We start from the raw sequence: 19487 nt of genomic DNA on the forward strand, positions 1-19487 counted from the left end.
CAACTGCCCTCATGGCTATATTTGATGTCAAGGACATTTCCTGCCATGTATAACTCAATCCCCTCCCCCTGCAGGAGGACAGGGATGTTTGAATGGCATAGGGTATCTTGAGACAGAAGGCTGACCTGACTTGGCAGTAGTGGGTAGCTCTTACCATGTGAAAAGCAGCTGTGCCTTAAGACCCCCAAGTTCTTGCATGTTACTTTCTTAGAAGCTGGTGTTTGCTGAGTCTGTGGTCTATGGGAGAAGCTAGAGATTTGGGGAAAAGATGGGGTAAGGCTTGCGGGTGAGAATGTGAGCCTATAGCTGAGTTGAGTCACTGGGACTTGGCGCCTACACTACGAATCCACTATGCCTGTAGGCCTTTCTCTTTCTTTTTGTTTTGTTGCCCTTGTTATTCTTGTTATTAATGCTGCTGTTGTTGGATAGAACAGAGAGAAATTAAGAGGAGGGGAAGACAGATAGGGAGGGGGGAAAGAAAGACACCTGCAGACCTGCTTCACCACTTGTGAAGTGACCCTCCTACAGGTGAGGAGGTGGGGGCTCAAATCTGGATCCTTGTGCTTTGCACCATGTGTGTTTAATCTGTTGTGCTACTGCCCAGCCCCCGACCTCTCAAATTTTAAAAGGACACTATTTGCCTGGGAGATGTAGCTGAAATACAGTTGTGGCCTAAGTGGCATGGCATAGGTTCTGAGACATTTATTCCCTTTTGTTGCCCTTGTTGTTTATTGCTTTAGTTATTATTGTTGTTGTTGTTGATGTCATCATTGTTGGATAGGACAGAGAGGAATGGAGAGAGGAGGGGAAGACAAAGAGGAGGCGAGAAGGACAGACACCTGCAGACCTGCTTCACCATCTGTGAAACGACTCCCTTGCAGGTGGGGAGCTGGGGGCTCAAACTGAGATCCTTATGCCACTCCTTGCACTTTGCACCACCTGCACTTAGTCCGCTGCGCTACCTCCCAACTCCCTAATTTTAATTTTTTATTAGTGATTTAATAATGATTAACAGGATTGTAAAATAACAGGGGTATAATTCCATATAGTTCCCACCACCAGAGTTCCATATCCCCTTCCCTTCATTGGAAACTTTCTTATTCTTTACTCCTCTGGGAGGGTAGACCAGAATTCTTTATGGGGTGCAGAAGGCGGGAAGTCTGGCTTCTGTAATTGCTTCCCTGAAGGATATGGATGTTGGAATGTGGATCCACACCCCTAGCCTGTTTCTATCTTTCCATAGTGGGGTAGGGCTCTGGGGAGGTGAAGTTACAGGACACAATGGTGAGGTCGTCTGCCTAGGGAATTCAGGATGGAGTCCTACTTAGTAGCATCTGCACCCCATTGGTGGCTGAAAGACAGTCAGATATAAAGCAGAAAAAAATTGTTTAGTAATTAGAAATTTTAAGATAATAGAACAGATGGAACTAAGGGTCTTCGGTGGGAAGAAGTTAGGAAATCGAGACCTTTGTAATGAGCTCCCAGACAGTGCTGAAGTGACTGATCTTTGGGATATCTTTTCATTAGTTTTCATTAGTAGCAAGGACTCATGCCCCTCATCAGCAGCTGTTCTGTGCAGAGATCTGGGAAAGTCAAGGGTTCCAGTCCTGTTGAATAGAGTATAACTCAGCAGTTAGGCTTCACACAAATGAATCACAACAACAAAGCAACCCAAGTGTGCAGAATCAAACGCAACTGGGAGTTTGTAGCGGGGTGGGGAAGAGAGAAAGGAGATATAATTAAATGAGTTTACAACAGACTTACTGCAGAAGGACGGAAAACATGGATTTTAGGGTGGCTAGAAAGGGCAATTAGGGCTCAAGTCACAAAGAGCTTGGAACCTCTTTGGATAATTCTGAGTTCTGGGGTGACCAAACTCAAAAGCCTACAAAGGTCCCTTTGAGACAATGTGCAGTGAAGGGGCCCATAGCCAACTAGAAAGAATGTGTCTATATTAAGGGTAGCTCACAGCTGATTGTGGGCATGGTGAGGAGTGTGTAACCAGATCCTTTGATTTTGAAGGCAAAGGTGTATATCTGGAATTTTATGTAAAGTTTTCCACTTTTTAGAAAGTAGGAGGCCAAAGAAAAATTATTTGCCATCACATGGCATAAGAAGACCTAATTCATGAATTTGATGGAGGCAGAAGGCAACCAGTGAACGTGTGAAGACTTGGGTCAAGAAGTTGTCATGTGCAAGGATTTGGGTTCAAGTTCCCAGTCCTCACCTGCAGAGGAGAAGCTTCATGAATGATAAAGCAGGATACAGGTGTCTATCTTTCTTTCTTCCTCCCTCTTTATTTCCCTCTCCTCTCAATTTTTCTCTTCTATCAAAACTAAATAAATAGGATGTGAGGACAATCCTGCTGGGACCTATGCCACTCCATTGATTGACAGGTTTAATTCAGCTGGTGTGGCTGGCTGAGCAAGTGTCCCTTCCTCCCTCACTGCTCTATGTGTGTCCCTTACGGAGCTGCATGTTTGCTTGAAGAGGACAAACTTCCTCAAATAGAGATGGAACAGTCTCCAGTTAAGGGTGTATGAGTAGCTGTGCTCCTCTGCTAGAACCTGCAAACAAGCTCTTAAAAACAAACAGACAAACAAACGAACAAACAGTAGTGCCCAGACTGTGCCCACAGAAGCGGAGAAGATGACTGGGGAGAGAATGTGCTATTGGTACATTTGTACTTTTCTAACTGTGCTCCTGTATCTTCTGAAGTAGTCAGTCACTAGATAAGAGGTCTCCTGAGGACCAAAAGGGTTTCCACTCTGAGTAAAGACAATTTTCTACTTCAGAGTGAAAAGCAAAATGGAGATTCCACTTTCTCCAGCACAGTCCAGAGACCAGCATTGTTAGAGGACTCTGCAGTTGAGGTGTGGTAGCAGAGTCAGGGGAAGTGAGTTTACATCTCAACCGTGTTTTCCCCATGTATGGGTCAATGGAAAATCAGCTAGCTCATTTTTATTTACTTTTATTTTATTTTTTTACCAGAGCACTGTTCAGCTCTGGCTTATGGTGATGCAGGGGATTTAACCTGGGACTTTAGGACCTCAGGCATGACTGTCTCTTTGCATAACCATTATGCTGTCTCCTCCACCCACTTTCTCTTTCTTTCTTTCTTTCTTTCTCTCTTTCTCTCTTTCTTTCTTTCTTCCTTCCTTTCTTTCTTTCTGTCTTTCTCTCTCTCTTCTTTCTTTCTCTCTATCTCTTTCTTTCTTCCTTTCTTTCTTATTTTAATCTTTCAAACAATCATGGATAGTTGTACCTCCCTCATCAGGTAGTAGGGAATATCTTTCTATCTGTCTGTCTATGTATCTATCTATCTATCTATCTATCTATCATCTATCTATCTATTATCTATCTATCTATCTATCTATCTATCTATCTATCTATCTATGTCTCTATATATGCAGACATGTACAGAGACAGACAGAGGGAGGGAAAGATACAACAGTAACATTGAAGCTTCCCTCATGTTGTGGGTGTTGGGTTTTAACCTGGGCTGTGTACATGGCAAAGTAGAAGTCATATCAGATGAACTATCTTACACCCCTTAACACTGCATCTTTGATTTGCTTTGAAGTAAGTAGAGATAAGGGAAGATCATATATATATATATATATGATATATTCAGCATATCTGGGACTTACAAATGGCATGGAGTTGACATGGTGCTAATGTTGTATGCTAATATCTTTCCAATGAGCCAGCATCTCATCTTCCTTTCCTCCTTCTTTCTTTCTGCCTACCAATCTGCCAGTTTTTTTTTTTTTTTCAGTCAATCCCTGTTTTTGGTGCACCTGATATTTGCCAGGTTCTTCAGGCACTGAGGATATGAGATGGAGCAAAGCTGGATCGAGCTTGCAGGCATGGAGGTAAACCTCTAATAATGAAAGAATCTGATGCACAGAGCAGTACTTGGAAGGGCAACACAGCCATAGCCATAGGGATGGCGTGTGTGTGCAGGAGAGGGAAAGATCTGATGTGGGCAGGGCCTATTGAGGAGACATGGCAGAGGAGCAGGAACTCAGCTCTGGGTTGAGACACACTAGGAAGGGGAAACAGGCTGTGAGAACTCAGTGTACATGCAGAAAAGCCAGTGTGACTGTGACCCCATGTGGGTGGCCGGCAGAAAGCCAGTCCTTTGGCATGCAGGACCCAGACAGAGGCTCCAGTAGGGCATTTACTCTCAACCCCGAAAGCAGTGCGGAACGACTGAAGGTTCCGAAGCATCTCAGCAGAGTAAAGGGATTCTTTTGGCTGCCCCTGAGAGAGGGGACCTCCACAGGTCCAGGCAGAGGCAGGAAAGCCAGTGCAGTCAGGGGTCAGGGGTGCCGGTGACTTGGAGGCTGAGAGGCATGTATCACAAGAAATTTGGGAGTTAAAACTGTCAGGATCTGGGCAGTTGTTAAATGGTTGTAAATACTTAGAGGATTTCCTCCTCTGAGTAAGAAATCCTCAGGCTCAGGGAGGCAGCTGCTATGCTCCCAACAAATGGGGCACACGGAGCCCCCAAGCATAGCCCCTGGGAAGCTGCCTCTATGTGCAAGTCACATTGGCGGGGACTTACTGTGTGGGCCAGCACTGGGTCAGGGACTACAGGGATGGTCTTTCTTGCATTGATGGGGCTACGACAGCTACACTACCAGCTATCTGGGAAGAGGCAAGGGACATGGTCTGCTTCCAGAACCTCCCCTTATGGCTGTGTTGCTGTGGCCATAAAGATAGCCAGGCTTCCCATAACCAAAATAGACTTTTTTGTCTTTCAGAAATTTGTAATATGCCCATTCCATATCCATGTACAGTAGACTAGACTTTCAGCTGAATGACTTAGAACCTGTCCAGGTGGAGCCAGGTGGTGGCAACACCCCACCAGGTTGAGTTCACTCGTCACAATGCACAAGGAACTGGGTTCAAAGGGTCGTTACACAACTGGTAAAGCAGGGCTGCATGTGTCTATCTTTCTCTCTGTCTCTCCCTTCCATCTTAATTTCTTTTTGCCTGTATCCAAAATAAACAAGCAAATAAAATATATAAAAAAACCAAAAATATTTTATAAAAAATCTATGCTGAAATGGTTATTTTCAAATAAAAGTAGAGTTGTCTGAGATACCTGTGTTGGGTACCACACAGATTGAAGACTGACTTGGGTTTTAGCCAGATGACAGGGCTTGGACACCTCTGGTTGAGCCCTGTGTGTGCAGCTGATCTGGACACCCAGTGACAGCTCCTCCTTAGGCATCCAATTGAGATTGCTGGAATGAGGAGAAATGCATTTTTCCCCGGCTTACAGGTGTCTTGGCCTTCATTAGAAACATCAGCTGTCTGTCCTCTCTGTGTCCCAGGGGTCCAGCTCTCCAGAGAGTGAGGGGCAGATGACAATTCTAGGTCCTGTCAGCCCGGTGTGGTTTCCTGCTGGTGGGCCTTATACCCACCCATTTGGAAGAGGCAAAGAAGTGAAAGGAGGCTTTGAGGAAGAAAGTATTGGCACACATAACCTTGCACAATGGCCCAAGTTCAATCCTTTGGTCTCCACCTGCAGGGGTGAAGCTTCAAAAAAAATGGTGGGGCAATGCTGCAACTTTTTCCTCCTTCATTCTGTATCTCTTCCTCTCTTTACCTCTCTGTCTCACCCTGTACCAAAAGAAAAAATGAAAAAAAGCAAGAGGCCACTGGGAGCAATGGTGTCAGCATCTGGGTGCTGAAGCCCAATAATAAAAATATAAATATCAAGAGAGACAATCTCACCAAATGTTCTGGGTGAAAGCATGAGCTCCACCTGAGTCTTCCTTCCTTCCTTTCTCTCTCTTTCTTCCTTTCTTCCTTCCTTTCTTTCTTTCTTTCTGTCTTCCTTCCTTCCTTCCTTTCTTCTTCCCTCCCTTCCTTCCTTTCTTTTTTTCTTAAGCAAAGGTGGGAAGTAAGGGGCAACATTGTCAGAAATTTGTTACCTATTTGAAAATAGTATCCCATGGCTCAAATAGTACTTTTGAACATTTCCTATTTCTCTACAGGCCCCAGAGCTAATTGGCGGAAGTAGTATCTTAGTAGCAGCACAAAAAGAGAAAAATGAGCTCTTTACAAAAAAAAAAAAATGCAAGGATACATAAGAAAATATTTATGCACAGTTTTGTAACTTCTTAAAAAAACACCCCTTTTAGGTAATCATTTATTTATATCCAGGACAAGTTCCTTTCATGGAAAAGAATTAATTCTTAATAAAATCCCATCACCAAAAGGTAATAGATCTTTGGGTTCAAATGTTTATTTCATACTTTGCTCTTGCGTGAAAGGATACTTCTGTTAGGGCTGCTGCTGTACTGGTTCCCCTGTTCCAGGGGGGAAATTTACTGCTCACTCTTTCAGTGTGTGTGTGTGTGTGTGTGTGTGTGTGTGTGTGTGTGTGTGTGTGGTGGGGGGGGGATGAAAGGGCTTTTCTTTCCTGTGATTTGTGTTCTTGAACTTGTAATTTTAAAATCTCTTCTTCTAGGGTTCCTCCTGTATTTGACAATCAGGGCTCCGAAGCTAAACACAGAGGCCTTAGCTGCCTGACATGCCTGCCTCCCACTGTGAAATCACAACAACGCAGCAGGCTTTGCTGGGTAGAACGCCCAGCCTCAACTACAGTTGTGTAATTTCCTATGATAAATAGCTTGGACGAACGCTAATCAAAATTACTTTCTGGGTCTACCTTATTCAGCAAGACGAATGCATGACACGGCCCCAGAGGCTAGGATTTGTTCATTTGCAGATGTTTTTGCTTACATCTGTCTGACCATGTTGGCAGCAGGGCTAGGGTGTGGGCCCCTCTGTCCCAGCATCCTGACCTCCTCACCTACTGACCTGCCCCCTGGAGCCTGGACACCGTTTGCCAAGTCCACCCAGCAAAGTACCTCTGGATCCCTCCCATGCCGGAGATTTACATCCCAGAAAGCAAAGAGGCTTCCAGTGCTGTGAAGACAACAGCATTGAGGCTGACAGCGTATGTCACCATTCTTATCCTTAAACCACACTCCCTCTTTCCTCCCAGCAGGCCAGTGGATATATGTAAACACATGGGCAGAATGAAATAAAAGAAAAATTAAAAAATTTGACCTGGCTGCAGCTGGAGGAACCACATGGATGAGAGGAGTTTTGGGAGACTCCCCAGCAAGACCATCAGCTCAGCTCAGCTCGGATGACATCACTGAAGTGTTAGGACTCAGTTAATGACATCAGTGGCAGGGGAAGGCAGATTTCAGTAAGGCGAAATGGTGAACATGTGAAAAGAGATTTACAAGCTTAGACCACCAAAGGCAGGCTTTGGCATTGGCTGCCTTCTGTTTTTGTTGCTCTGCACGAGGAACTAATTAAAACCACCCAAAGGCCAAGTTTACAAAGAACATCCATCTGATGGGACTATGTTCCCTTGGCTTAAACCTTGCAGGCTCACCAAATATGGCCACTGTCTGAGTAGGAAGCACTGTCCTGGAGTGAGAGTGATTCCACAGTGTGGATGCCATTTTCCTCGTAGGTCTTAACCTTTCATAGCGAGACAGACAACCAGGGAAGGAAGAAATCGAAACAAGATATGTTTAGCCAATTTTTACATACCATAATCTCTTTACCATGGTCAAGCAAGGGAGGAATGCACAGGTCAGTTGGTTCTGGCACAAATCCATTCCAGAGGGTAGTGATTTACAACTTAGCGCCATTCTCCACTCTTCCCTGAGAGGGATGTTCAGTGACCCAAGAATAACAAGATGCTGCACCAGGAATTCTGTTCTCACAAGAGAACTGTCTTCTAAGGGGTGGTCTTGGGAGCAGGCCCCCTGCCTGCCCACAGGAACTCAAGCTCAGACACCACTCCCAAGTCCTGGCCAGGTCAATCTTCTTCCTTTGGTGAGAGGTGGACAGTGAGGTGAGTTAAGAGGGTCTGAGACAGAAGTGGGGTCAAGACCAAGGGCCCTCATTCTCCTCCCTTCTCAGGGAATATTGAGTGGATTCAAGCCAGTACCAAAGCAGTTTATTCCACTCTCCTTCCCAAACTAAGTCCTGTTGGCGGTCTGGGCCCCCTTATAAAGACTCTTCTGGGGCTGGGTGATGGTGCACCTGGTTAAGTGCTCAGGTTATAATGCACAAGGACCTGGGTTTGAGCTGCTGGTCCCCACCTGCAGGGGGAAAGCTTTGCAAGTGGTAAAGCATTGTTGCAGTTGTCTCTCTGTCTCTCTCCCTCTCCCTCTCTATTTCCCTCTTCCTCTCAATTTCTCTTTCTCTATACAATAAATAAAGATAATGAAAACATAAAAAAAAAACTCTTTTGCTCCCAGCTGAAGGGAAAAGGACATTAATGTTGTTGGAAGATGAGTTAAATGGGGAGGGGAGGCCCAGGCAGAGAAAGAAATAGAGCAAGGGGAGGGGGTGTGCAGTGGCTTACCTGGGCTTACCTGGTTGAGGGCACAAGTACCCAGGCTGCAGAAGGTGTGTGTGGGGGAGTTTCCTGAGTGATGAAGCAATGTTGTGGGTATCCCTCTTTTTCTCTCCCTCTCTAGCTCACCTTTCCCCCTTTGATTTCTCTCTCTGTCTCTACCCATATATATGTATGTATGTATGTATGTATGTATGTATGTATGTATGTATGTATATATGAAACAGAGTAAAAGTTAGAAACTCCACCAATTGGCATCGCTTGATGTAAAAATGAGCCTGCTAGGAGCCTGAGAGGGTCCAAGGGAAATAAAAAAAATCAAGCTATCTGACAAGGTTTATAAATAGGCGAGTGAGATGTTGAAGTTATTTTAAGACAGATGCCTTTTTAAACTGTATTCAGAACACCTTTCGGGGCTCCTAGTTGCACAGTTCCTCAAGCAGGAGGTATTTCATCTTCACCACATCTGGAACTGTCAAAGAGCTAATGCCGCAGACCTCCACAGATGCGGGTGCTCCGACATAAAAGTACCCTGACACATCACAACCGACCTGGGCTGCAGAACAACACAGCTATGGAGGAGGAGGAGGCTGGGCTGAGGGAGGGGGAGGATTCGCAGTGACCCTACCCCCTCCGTTTTTCCTGCTGAATCAACTCTTCTAAGCAACTTCTCTGCAACTATCTACCAAGTGGATAACAACCACAAGCAAGTTGATTTTCTGGCTTGATTGACAAGAAAATCTCTCTCTCTCTCTCTCCAGGGTAAAATTGTCTCTGTCCTATAAATCCATCAGTTTAACAAAGGTGGGTTAAATTTGTGCTGTTTAATGCTCAGAGAAATCTCTGCTTACTAGCTTTGGGGTTTTCACCAGCTCTGTTGGGAGGGCATCTGGGTCATACCTGAAGGTGGGGGACAGAAGGGTGCACTGATATCTCCCCACATGAAGGGAACTAGTGGGGGTCTCAGCCTGCCTTCTCCCCTTCTCCCTACAGCCAGAGTCACATGTAGGGTTCTGAGTACCACCTGAGAGAACCTTACATTACAAACAACAACGACCGTGGTGAGATTTTACTTTATTTTATTAGGGGCCAAGTCTCAAATGTGTCATCACAAGCACTGGCTGGCTGCATCACTTGAAGTGTTTAGCACTCAAAAGGGGGGGAATAGAAGCAGGAAAACCTAACACCACTTCACTTATTTTTATTTTTAGTTTCAGCAAACTTTTATTTTTTTATTAGTGATTTAATATTGATTTACAAAATTGCAAGATAATAAGGGTACAACTGCTCACCATCCCCACCAGCAGAGTTCTGAATTCCCAATCCCTTTATTAGAAGATACAGCAGTTCTCTTAAGGTTGCAGATATGGATCAACTATTATTTCTACAATTATTTGTCTATATTTGCCCCCCTCCCACTTTTCTTTTTTCCTATGTTCCCATCTTCCCTTCCTTGCCAAGTCACACCTAGACCTATTACTACATGCAAATGTGCCTTCCTTTTCCCTCTTCTCTGTCCAGGTCCTGATGGAGTTGGAGTTCAGAGCCCTCTGCCCATTTTCCTCCTCTCATTTCTCCCCTACTAGGAGGATGGACCAAATTTTCCTGATGAAACCAGTTCTGCTGATAGTAACAGTGAGAACAGTAAATTCTTGGATCAGTTTTTATAACATTTTGGGGCCCGGTAAGACCAATGAGAAAAATGAAATTACTGACTGTTGGAAGCTTCAGGTTTTTTTTCTGTTTTTTTAAAGATTTTATTTATTTATGAGAAAGATAGGGGAAAGGAGAGAGAAAGAACCAGACACCACTCTGGTACATGTGCCGCCAGGAATTGAACTCAGGACCTCATGCTTGAGAGTCTAGTGCCTTAGCCACTGTGCCACCTCCTGGACCACAGCTTCAGGGTTTCTAAGGCTCTCTTTGTGCACTGTAAGAAGGGCGACATTTTCCCAGGGGAGGGGAGGAGTGGTGTTACACTGGTCTCTGCCCTTGGAAGTGCTGTTGCCCTATTTTCAAGGCAAACCAGCCACCTGGTCATTAAATATATATATATATATTTTTTTTGTCTCCAGGGTTATCGCTGGGGCTTAGTGCCTGCACTACAAATCCACTGCTCCTGGAGGCCATTTGTCCCCATTTTGTTGTTGCTGTTATTGTTATTATTGCTGCTATTGGGAAGGACAGAGAGAAATGGAGAGAGGAGGGGAAGACAGAGAGGAGGAGAGAAAGATAGACACCTGCAGATCTGTTTCAACGCCTATGAAGCAACCCCCTTGCAGGTGGGGAGCTGGGGGCTCAAACCAGGATCCTCAGGCTTATCCTTGAGCTTTGCACCATGTATGCTTAACCCATTTTGCCACTGCTGGTCCCTGAATACATTCTTTAAATGAATCTCCTGCAAAGGAAGTGGTGTCTTCTGGAATTGAACCTTGTAGGTTGCTTGGTCCATGTTCTATTAGCAAACCTGACCAGGTGTGGTGGTGGTGGTGGTGGTGGGGTGGCAGTGGCTTCAAGGGTCAACGTACAAACTTCCTGGTGCCTCCCTGGAACCAGCTCCAGCTTGGACACCTTGGGTGGGAGGGGCAGGAAGCCCGTGGCTGTTGCTGTTTGCATCCGCAGGCTTGGCTTCTGTCCTCTCTGCTTCCCAGGAAGAGAGTGTGAGCAAGAATAGGCCACTGCACAGCTTCTACCACCCTGTGGTTACTTCATGCCATGACATACACTCCGGAGACCGGGGCCTTCATTGCCATTCTTAGGGAAAACATCACCCCCGTTGCCAGGGTCTCCTGTCTGAGTCCCACTGTTCATAGGACCTTAGGAAAGCATCTTTGGATGTCAGCTCCAGCATATATGTTCACATTTTGAAATTTCCCAGCATTCCCCACATTAGGGCTCTTGTTCTAAATGGCAAAGAAGGCACCAGGAGAAAGAACTAGCCTGAGCAAAGCACGACGCCCCAGATCCAGCAGCTACTGAGAGGCAGGGGCTCCGAAGAGGAAAGTGTTTTGCCCACTGCAGCTGACAGAAGCATCGGTCCTGTGTATATTTTCTTCCCCATTTGTTCATCTTCTGAATGTTTCTTCTCACTGTGTGCCCCCGCCCCCAGTTTTATACGGAGCAGATGGCTTTCAAACAAATGGAGGAGCAGAAGCTGCAAAAGACTTAGAGCAAGAAAAAAAAAAAGCAGACAGACTCATATATTTCTTCAAACGATAAGATGAGCTACAGATGTGTGCTGAGGGTGATGGAGCCGGGTCCCACCACTCCAGATGCCACATTAGAGTCCATTTGTGTTTAGTGCTGGACAAGCTTCGGAGCTGTCAGGGTGTGACTTATGCAGCTTGTTTGTGAGATTTTATGACACAGGGAACAAGGTAATTAATATGTTCAGTCCTTCTGCCTGCAAAGAACCCTTCTCTAAGGATCCAAGGGTGAATCTATGGTGTGAACACAGCATCTCTCTCAAGTCAGGCAGGGTGAACAGAGCTGTCCTACGATCAGCCCACAGCTCCTCCTCCTTCTTTATTAGTGATTTAATAATGACTAATAAAATTGTTTAACAGTGGTACAATTCCACAAAGTTTCCTCCACCAGAGTTCCATATCCCATCCCCTCAATTGGAAGCCTCCCTAGTCTTTATCTCTCTGGGAGAATGGACCAAAATTCTTTCTCTTTTCTTTTCTTTTCTTTTCTTTTCTTTTCTTTTCTTTTCTTTTCTTTTCTTTCCTTTCCTTTCCTTTCCTTTCCTTTTCTTTTCTTCCCTCTCCTCTCCTCTTTTTTCTTTTCTTTTCTTTTCTTTTCTTTTCTCTTTCCTTTCCTTTCCTTTTCTTTTTTCTTTATTTTTTTTACCAGAGCACTGCTCAGGTCTGGCTTATGGTGGTATGGGGGGCTGAACCTAGGAATTTGGAGCCTCACGCATGAGAGTCTCTTTGCATAACCATTATGCTTTCTATCCCTGACTGGACTAAAAGTCTTGATAGGGTGCAGAAGGTGGAAGGTCTGGCTTCAGTAATTGCTTTTCCACTGGACATGGACATTGGCAGGTGGATCCATAACCCCGGCCTATTTCTGTCTTTTCCTAGTGGGGCAGGACTCTGCAGAGGTGAGGTTCTGGGACACATTGGTGAGGTCATCTGCTCTCTCCTCTATCTTCTGACCTGACCCTCCTGGGCCTCCCTCCCTTCTTCCTTGACCCTCCCCCCAGCAGGATTCTTGGTCCTCAAAATGTACTGTTCTTACCTGACACCTGCAGTTAAATTAATCTCAAATTAAGCTTGACAGAGCTGCTAAAAGAGAAACAGTTGTCTGTTGCAGGACCGAGCTGCATATCGAAAACAGCTGCTTGCCATGCATGGCTTTTTTAAAAAAGGAGGAACCGCTACAAAGTGTTTGAAAACACACATCAGCCAGGTCTTGGGAAGGCCTGTAATTAACACAGTGGTAAGTATCTGTTTCTATCTAAAGTTTCTTCTTCTACTTCTTTTACTTCCTCCTCCTCCTCCTCTTCCTCATCTTTTCTTCTTTTGTTTTTTTCAAGACTTGTTGTAACTTGGTCATAAATATTTATTACAAAATGAAACTAAAGATAGGAGACCTTTGCTGAATGCTGTCTGTATGCCATCACCCCTCTCGCCTCTGCTTTCCAAGACAGATTCCTAACAGTCGGAAGAGAGCACTGTGTTTGGGAGGTGCACACCCACTCCTGAAGGCCAGCCAACGTCTGCATCTGTGTGAAGGCTGCCACCTAGGAGAGGAGGAGGATGGTTACTCTGCACACAGACCCTCCCCCGTTGGGGCGTCCTTAAGGCAGGGGCTTTGGAAGTCCCAGGCAGAAGCAGCAGGAGGAGGCCCCGACTGGCCTCTGGCCTCTGGAGCAGAAATGTGGGGAGCCTTTGAAGTTACCACAACTCAGGTGGAAGCCCCTCAGAGCAGCCTGAAGAGGAAGTCATTCGTTTTCAAACAAAGGGGAACATTCCTCGGGCCCCTGGTGTTTCCACTAAAGCAGACCTCTGAAAAGTTAGTCTCCAGAGGCTCCCGGAGCAGCTGTTCTCCATCTCCACAAGGTACTGATGAGGGGGAAGGAACGAGCTGCCTGTCCAGCAGCAGGAGAGATGTGAGCTAGACAGGAGGAGGCTGGTAGGACAGGCAGGAAACTGGCAAGAGAGACAGTCATGGCCAAAGTTATGTGACTGCATTCACATGAGGCAGTGGACCCCTTCCCTTCCCCCTTCCCTTCCCTTCCCTTCCCTTCCCTTCCCTTCCCTTCCCTTCCCTTCCCTTCCCTTCCCTTCCCTTCCCTTCCCTTCCCCCTTCCCTTCCCCCTTCCCTTCCCTTCCCTTCCCTTCCCTTCCCTTCCCTTCCCCCTTCCCTTCCCCCTTCCCTTCCCTTCCCTTCCCTTCCCCCTTCCCTTCCCTTCCCTTCCCCCTTCCCTTCCCTTCCCTTCCCTTCCCTTCCCTTCCCTTCCCTTCCCTTCCCTTCCCTTCCCCCTTCCCTCCCCTCCCCTTCCCTTCCCTTCCCTTCCCTTCCCTTCCCTTCCCCCTTCCCTCCCCTCCCCTCCCCTCCCCTTCCCTTCCCTTCCCTTCCCTTCCCTTCCCTTCCCTTCCCTTCCCTTCCCTTCCCTTCCCTTCCCTTCCCTTCCCTTCCCTTCCCTTCCCTTCCCTTCCCTTCCCTTCCCTTCCCCCTTCCCATCCCTTCCCTTCCCCTCCCCTCCCCTCCCTTCCAGTCCCCTCCCCTCCCCTCCCCTTCCCCTCCCCTCCCCTCCCCTTCCCCTCCCCTCCCCTCCCCTTCCCCTCCCCTCCCCTCCCCTTCCCCTCCCCTCCCCTCCCCTTCCCCTTCCCCTTCCCCTTTTTCCTTCTTTCTCTATTTCTTGCCCTCCTTCTTTCTTCTTTCCTCCCTCCCTTTCTTTCTTCCTTCTTTCCCCCTCTTTCCTTTCTTTTTCTCTTTCTCCCTCTTTTCATCTTATCTTCTTTCTTTCTTTTTCTTTCCAGAGCACTGCCCAGCTCTGGTTTATAGTGGCTTTGGGAATTGAACCTGTCTGTAACTTTTGGTGCCTCAGGCATGAAAGTATGTATTTATTTATTTAATTATTATATAGCTATTATGTTATCTCTCCTGCCTCAACAACTTAATTTTATTGTTATTAAATTATTTTAATTATCATATTTCTTAATCTCTTTTTCTGTGGGAGTTTCTCATCCTGTGAAGTGGTGCTGCAGGGGTAGAGGGACAGAACTAATTCATTTCTGAGGCTAAGAATTTAGGTCCCCGTCTTCCTTCTTTCCCTTGCAGGCAGGACTCCACACCCTCCTCCTGCAGACCGGCTGCAATCTGAGCCCTCAGACCCAGGAAGTACCTTGCAAAGGAAAGTTGTATATCTCAAAGTTCAGTCCATCTAACTTGGTCAAGGAAGGTTCTCAGAGATGGGACAATCAGATGGAGAATCTCTCTGGCTTCTTCTGACATTAAGTTCAGGTTTGAGGGTTGAGTGGGTCCTATTTAGAAATTGGGTAGACAGGCTCAGTAACAAAAACTTGAATGCATCCTGCATACAGTGGCCATGGTGGAGAGAGGCAGGGCTGGCACCCTGTCACTGAACTCATAAACTCAAGTGAAACAGAATGGCTTGCTCCATTGAGAGAGCGAGATTCATATCCTGATGGAGTGATTGTCACCAGGACTCTTGTTCAGAGTCTCAGTTTCCTCATCTTGAAACCATGTGACCTCACAGCACTGTTGTAAGAATCATGTGAAGCACAGTGCTTGGTGTATAGTAGATGTTCAATAAATGATAGTTTGTTTGTTTTTTTGGTCATCATCTAGAGGATAATCCAGAGGAATAAAAAATATCTTAAGTCTCTATTTTTTTCTTTTCTTTAATTTTTTACAATTTTATCCAATAAGACAGAGAGAAATTGAGAGGGGAAGGGAGATATTGAGGGGGAAAGAAAGAGAGATACCATACACCTTGTGAAGTGGCTCCTCTGCAGGTGGGGAGCAGGGGCTAGAACCCCAGTCCTTGTGCATAGTACTATGTGCACTGAATTGGGTGCACCGCCACCTTGCCCCACCTCAGGTTAAGTTCTATTGGTGTCTTAGCCTGGCTACCACAGCAGCTCTTCAAATGAAAAATCTACGTGTCTTTTTTTTTTTTTTTTTTTTTGCCAGCAGAGTTCTTATTGAGGCTCAGAATCTATACAACTTCATTGCTACAAAGTAAGTTAATTAATTAACTAAATGTTTAGCTTCTGTCAAGTAGCTGTCTTGTTTGAAGACCGTCCTCTGACTTTTGCCTGCATTTAGTCAATTTCGGCCCTATCCCAGCCACCGGAAACCCATTCCCTTCAGGCTAAGGTGTGGACATAGCTTCTGGCCATTGCTAATGTCTTTACCTTTGACTTCCTGGGGTTCCTAAAGTCCTCTCCTTAAGACTGCAAATAGTCCTTTTGTTACAATCTCTTCTGAATGTTGTCTGAGTTAGGAGGTTGTAAAAGAGTGACTGAATTTGCAGCATCTCTCTAGGGAGATTTTCTGCAGGCTCTGGAAGGAGAACCAGAGTAGTTTGATGCAGGCATAGAATAGCAGGCTGCTCTTCCTTTTAGGGAGATGGGAGTCGCTGCAGATACCTCTCTGTCTCCCCCTGCCCTATCTATTTCTGACTGTTTCTATCCAATAAATAAAGACAATAAAAAATTAAATATAAAAGAGGAATATAATAATACCAAGGAGAGAAGATAGCTGCCATGTATATAGTGTCAGCTGTGTGACAAACACTCCCAATAGCATGCTCGAGTTCACAACCCATGAATTACAGACAGGAAATGAGGCCTGTGAGAGGCTAAGTAAAGTGACTGACCAAGATCTCATTTTTCTTTGGAGTTTGGGTTCGTCAGACTTGCTTAGTCCTAGCACTGAGGGCCTCCCAGAATGGAGGACCTTTGGGACTAATTTTGAGCTAATTACCGCTAGGGTCTGTGGAGTAGCAGTAGAGTCTGAGAGTGGATATGCACAATTATACCTGGAATACATATAGTTAATTTTTCTCACCTCAAGCAACTCATTAAGTCATTCTGCTCATAGCATGTAGTTGGGGGAGGCTATCTAAAGGGCTCTGTTTCCACTTGGGATGCGATAGGATTTTCCTGTGGCACACTTACCAATGTGCCTTATCTACCTCCTTCTAAAATCAAACAGAGGGCATATTCTGTATGCATAGAGAGCTATGGATAGAGGTGCCAGAGGAGGTGAAGGTGGTATCTGGAATCTTGAGGACCTGAGAAGTTAGGCTCATGATGGGCAGAACACAACTTCTGGGGTCTGTGGAGGTGCAAAAACTGCCACCTACCCGCTCCTGCCATTAACTCCGTTAACTCCAAGGGACAGGTAGAACAGTTTTCTGTGGCTGGTCCAGCCAGGATCTCCCATAACAGTGACAAGAGAGCTCCCATTTATGAGGCTCCTGTCACCTCCAGATATTTCATAGGCATCATTTAACATGCTTAGAACAACCTCTTAGCGGTGCTGTTAATCCCATTTTCAAGATGAGGAGACTGACTGAAAGAGACATTGAAGAAGTTCTCCAGAGGTCTTGGTAAGAATCTAGCAGGTCCAGGATTCTCACAGCCATTTCTCTGGCATTAAATTCTGAACCAGGCTCCACCTGCATGATATACAAGTGGCCAAGTCTCTGGTGACAACTGGTCATGTTCAGTCAACATTCATGGGGCTCTAGAGTGTCCCATCAGTGGGAAGGTGTTTGTGGCTTTGTCCTCTACTATTTCTGATTACTGCCTCATGTTTCTCCAACTTTGTGAATTGGCACCTGCTTTGTCAGCTGCTAGAATGGGCCTTTTTGCTTTTAATCATCCTGGGAGACCCTTGGTGATATTTGGTTTCAGCACTATGAGTATCAGGATGTAGAAATAACAGTCACTCAGTACTAAGTTTGAGCACCTCTTCTGTGGATAAGATTTTCCCACATATATGCCCAATCTAGGTAAGATCTTCCTTTTTCTTTACAACTGTTTTCAGTTTGTTGAGCTTTGTTTAGTGCCCTCTTATAGTGTTTCTAGAGCTTTCCTTTGTATATGTTAAAAAATTGTTTTTTAATTTTTTATTGTCACCAGGTTATTGCTGGGGCTCAGTGCCTGCACTATGAATCCACCACTACTGGTGGCCATTTTTTATCTGTCTGTCTATCTATCTATCTATCTATCTATCTATCTAATCTATTTTTATAACTTTCTTTTTTTTCTCTTTTTTCCTTCATTTCACAATTTCTCTCTCTCTCTCTCTCTTTTTCTTTCTTTCCTCCCTTCCTTCATTTCTTCTTTCCATTTTATTGGATAGGACAGAGAAAAACTGAGAGAGGAATTGGGGATAGAGACAGCTGGAGAAGCTACCATAACATGTAGGGATGGTAGCCATACTGTTTTATCTCTCTCTTGAAATTTTGCTAAAGAGACTTCTAAGGGCAAGAGAGCTTGGATGCAAATATTGCAAGAGAAAACAGTTTTCACAAGACTTCTCTGAAGGTGAATGCAAGCTCTATTAATATGTGACTAGTCCAACTCTGAAATGAATCTTCATTCAGCCCACAGTGGGTCCTTTTCTTGCTTAGGAAGACTTTGTGCTTTAGTTCCTTCAAACAGCAGCTGTGGTGCAGGGCAGGAGTCAGAAGGCTGGGTTTCTGACAAGCCCTACCACTTATCAGCTGGATGGAACTAGGCAAAAGCACGATTCTTTTAACTTTGATATCTTAAAAAAAACAACAATTAATTTATTTTGAACAGAGTCAGAGAAATTGAGAGGGGGAGAGGGAGATAGAGATGGAGAGAGGCAGAGAGACATTTGCAGGACTGTTTCACCACTTGCAAAGCTTTCTCCCTGCAGGTGATGACCAGAGGCTTGAACCTGGGTCCTGATGCACTATTCTTCTTCTTCTAGCATTTGCCCTTCTTCCGTAGCCAGTCAACAGCATCAGGTTGAGCCTGATGTAAAGTTTCGAGACCTCCTTTGAATCTGGAGAGGTGGCAGTCGTTGACTATGTGGGTCATAGTCTGTCTGTAGCCGCAGGGGCAGTTCGGGTCGTCTCTGGCTCCCCAGCGATGGAACATAGCGGCGCAACGGCCATGGCCTGTTCGATAGCGATTGAGGAGGGCCCAATCATAAGGTGCTAGGTCAAAGCCGGGTTGACGCTTGCAGGGGTCTGTGATGAGGTGTTTGTTCTTTACCTCAGCTGACTGCCAACTCTGTTTCCAAGAGTTTGGAACAGAGAAGTTCAGTGTAGGCGTAGGGGACCAGATTGGGTGATGAGACGTCAAGCGTTGGACAGGGTGGGCGAAGATATCCGCGTATATTGGCAGGTCCGGTCGAGCGTAGATGTGGGAAATGAACTTAGATGATGCTGCATCCCGACGAACATCTGGTGGGGCGATGTTGCTAAGAACTGGCAGCCATGGAACCGGGGTGGAATGGATGGTTCCAGAAATTATCCTCATGGAGGAATATAATTTGGAATCGACCAAGTGGACATGGGGGCTACGGAACCATACTGGGGCACAGTATTCTGCAGTGGAATAGCATAATGCCAGAGATGATGATCGTAGTGTGGAAGCGCTCGCGCCCCATGAGGAGCTGGCCAGTCTTGCAATGATGTTATTCCTCGCACCCACCTTTGCTGCAGTTTTTATGAGATGTTTGTGAAATGACAGAGTGCGATCGAGAGTAACGCCAAGATAGACTGGCTGGGCTTCATGCCGGATTCTCGCATCGCCAAGCTGCACATTAAGCTCACGCGAGGCCGAGGCATGGTGTAGATGGAAAACAGATGATACCGTTTTTGCAGTGCTAGGGATTAGTCGCCATTTTTTACAGTAATCAGATATCAGAGACATGTCTTTCGTGAGTGTTTCCTTGAGGCTGTCAAACTTGGATGCCTGAGTTGCACAGCAGATGTCATCGGCGTAGATGAACTTCCTTGAAGAAGTTTCTGGGAGGTCATTGATGTAAATATTAAATAGCGTAGGAGCCAGAACAGAGCCCTGGGGGAGGTCACTTGAGACAAGTCTCCATCTGCTAGACT

The 19487-nt window shown here is 45.7% G+C and overlaps 1 long non-coding RNA gene across 2 annotated transcripts; it reads left to right on the forward strand.

Annotated features, from left to right (window-relative positions):
* The first annotated feature begins 11831 nt into the window (after positions 1–11831).
* On the forward strand, positions 11832–15263 carry LOC132534327 (uncharacterized). 2 transcript variants are annotated; one of them, XR_009546051.1, is made up of 3 exons: positions 11832–12847; positions 13055–13470; positions 14696–15263. It is a non-coding gene; the product is annotated as an uncharacterized LOC132534327 (long non-coding RNA). The 2 variants fall into 2 exon arrangements; XR_009546052.1 differs by having other exon boundaries at positions 13059–13470.
* Positions 15264–19487: the final 4224 nt, after the last annotated feature.

The sequence above is a fragment of the Erinaceus europaeus genome, chromosome 18, assembly GCF_950295315.1.
Source record: "Erinaceus europaeus chromosome 18, mEriEur2.1, whole genome shotgun sequence".
NCBI classification, from domain to species: domain Eukaryota; kingdom Metazoa; phylum Chordata; class Mammalia; order Eulipotyphla; family Erinaceidae; genus Erinaceus; species Erinaceus europaeus.